Genomic DNA, 3431 nt, shown 5'->3' with positions numbered 1-3431 from the left:
ACCCTGAGATCATGACCTGAGCCATAATCAAGAGTCAGCTGCTTAACCAACTGAGCCACCCAGGCACCCCACTCTCCTGTCACTTCTTATAAGGGCACTAATCCCATTCATGAGGGTTCCATCCTTATAATCTATTTACCTCCCCAAAGCCCCACCTCAATACCATCACATTAAAGGTTAAGCTTTCAACAGATGAATACTAGGGGCACACGTTCAGTGCAAAACAGCCCAATTTATCTGCTTTTTCTTTTGTTGCATGTGATTCTGGTGTCATATCTGAGAAACCACTGCCAAGTCCAAGGTCATTAAGATTAACTTCTATGTTTTCTCCTAAGAGTTTTATAGGTTTATCTCTGACATTTGTTTAGGTCTTTGATCCACCTTGACTTGATTTTGGTATATGGTGTAAAGTCAGGTAAGGGGTCCAGCTTCATTCTTGCTGTGTGTGGATATCTGCTGTCCCAGTACCATTTGCTGAAGACTAGTTCCCTTTATTGAATGGCCCTGGTACTCTTGTCAAAAATCACTTAACCATATATGTCTGAATCAGGATCTGGATTTCAATTCTATTCCATTGACCAATAGATCTATCCTTATAATAGCACCACACTGCCTTAATTACTAGCACTTTCTGGTGGGTTTTGAAATCGAGAAGTATGAGTCTTCCCTTTTGTTATTTATTCTCAAGGCTGGCCATCTGAAGTTCCCTGCGATTCCACAGGAATTTTAGGATCAGCTTTTCCATTTCTGCATAAAAAGCCATGGGCATTTTGTCAGACATTGCACTGAATCTGTGATCTGTTTTGAGGGGGTGATGCCATTTTAATGAATTATGGCTTCTGGTGTGTCCATGAACACAGACTGTCTTTCCATTTATTTAAGTCTTTATTTTCTTCCAGCAATGTTTTGTAGTTCCAGTGGAAAAGTCTTCAACCTCCTTGCTTAAATTTATTCCCAAGTATCTTACTCTTTCTGGTGCTGTTGCAAATAGAACTGTTCTCTCAGTTTTTCCTCTTTGGAATGTTCACCACCAGCTAGTGGAGTACTGGGTCTCGAACAGCAGAATAAATAAATATCCGTGACTCCATAGTGATATAATTGAATAAATACAGCAACGGGAGAGAAGGCACAGCTCTTCCTCCCAGAATTCCAACTAATAAATGTAGGAAGAAAGAGGGAAATACGGAATTGCCATTAGACAGATCCCCAGTAAGAATTATTGCGGATGAGACCTCCCAGCAGATGGGCTCAAATTAACGGGCAAAAGTCTGGGGAAAAACAGGATTTGCACAGTCTCAAAGTTCTCTCTCCCAAGATACTTATTAACTAAAAAGGGGAAAATAGTAGCTTTGCAGAGGAGAAACCCCACAGACACCAAACCAGCCAAGAGCTCTCTGTAGACGTCACTAGTAAAGAACCACTTGAGACAATGTACTCAGAAGGACATGGCACCATCTTGGTGGTTTTCTTGCCACAGATGCATAACCTCCCTCCAAACACAAGAAAATAATGGCCAAACCCCAAATAGGGTGCGTTCTATGAGATACCGTGGTGAGGACAGGCAAAGGGACTGTCATAGATGGGAAGAGACTAAGGAGATATGACAACTTGGGTGCAAGGCAGGCTCTTGGACAGGACCCTAGGACAGAAGGAAGGCTTTAGTGGAAAAACAACTAGTAAAATTCTAATAAGGGATGTTTAGTTCAGGGATGGCAAATCATGGTCAAGCACTAACCCAGGCTGCTGACTACTTTTGAAAATAAAGTTTTATTAGAATACAGTCACTCTCATTTATAGGTGATCTACGACTGCTTTCTTGCTCAAGCACCAGAGTCAGGAAGGTGTGACAAACATCTTACAACACACGAAACCTGAAATATTTGCTTTCTGGATTGTTACAGAAAAGGTTTGCAGGTTTGCACCTGGGTGGCTCAGGTCATGATCCCGGAGTCCCGCGATGGAGTCCCACCTTGGGCTGCCTGTGGAGCAGGGAATGTGCTTCTGCCCCTCCCCCTGCTCCTTCTATCACTCACTTTCTCTCTCAAATAAATAAGTAAAATTTTTAAAGAAAGAGAAAGAAAAAAAGAAAAAGTTTGCCCACCCTTGGTTTATAGTTAATAATACCATACCAGTGTTAATTTCCTGTTCCTGGTAACTGTATTATAATTTTTAAAGATATTAACACCAAAGGAAGCCAGTTGAAAAAAAAAAGTCTGGTTTTGTACCATTTTGGCAACTTCTCTGTAAGTCAAAAATAGGTTAAAAATAAAAAGTTGAAAAAAACCCCACGGCATCCTCCCTGCGAGGCCTTCCCATCAGCTTCCCTAGACACATCTGCCTCTTTTTGCTTCACTGCTCTTCCTCCTTTTTTTTTTTTTTAAAGATTTTATTGATTTATTTGTCAGAGAGAGAGAGGGAGGGAGAGAGAGCAAGCACAGGCAGACGGAATGGCAGGCAGAGGCAGAGGGAGAAGCAGGTTCCCAGCCGAGCAAGGAGCCCGATGCGGGACTCGATCCCAGGACGCCGGGATCATGACCTGAGCCGAAGGCAGCTGCTTAACCAACCGAGCCACTCAGGCGTCCCACTGCTCTTCCTCCTAAGAATGTTCTTCCCTTTTCTACAGTAGCCACCAAAGCTGTGTTTTCAAGGATGAACTCACGTGCTGCTTCCTTCATAAAACCTGCCCCGGCTCCTTCCTGCGCATGCTCGGTGACGGCAGGAAGCAGCACCTGCCTTGAAGGAAAGTCCTTTCCTTCCCTATCTCCTTCTCTCACCCGATCAAGAACAACTTAGGATCAAGAGTTACGGCTTAGGGGCACCCCAGTGGCTCAGATGGTGACACGTCTGCCTTCAGCTCAGGTCACGGTCCCGAGGTGGGCCCGAGTCCTGGCTCACAGTGGTCCCAGTTAGTTCCCATGCTGGGTCACCCTAGGTTCGGCCAGCAGTAGGCTGAGTGCGCCAGGGCAGCGAGGACCAGGCAGCCACGGAAGGTTGCTCTGGGCAACAGCTCCACATCCAGAGCAGGTCTCGGGCAGGAGGCCTTCTTGTCGTTTACCAGGCGGCTTCACAACCCACCATCCTGCCTACGAGCGGACAGGAAGCCAGGGCTCTGATGGCAGACTGTGATGGCAGACAGGGCTCTGATGGAGACGTAGGCATCCCCCTCCTAGGGACTGACCTGGGGACAAGCCAACACTGTCCACAGGTCAAGCAAGACTGCTGTCAGGCTGAGGCCTCAGCCAGCATGGTGTGGAACCCTCAGTTCCACCCGTGCTTCACCTTGACCTTCGGCCAGGCGGCGCATTAGATCAAATGTGTACTGAGGTCACTTCTGTGATCTGTGTCTATGGAATCGCGCCATGCTTGTAAGCCACAAGGTTTGGGGAGCCGGTTTATGACTCACAACAACATGAGCAAGTCCGTAATAACCA

Source organism: Lutra lutra, chromosome 18, assembly GCF_902655055.1.
Source record: "Lutra lutra chromosome 18, mLutLut1.2, whole genome shotgun sequence".
Classification (NCBI taxonomy): Eukaryota; Metazoa; Chordata; class Mammalia; order Carnivora; family Mustelidae; genus Lutra; species Lutra lutra.
Note: the sequence above shows the minus strand (reverse complement) of the source record.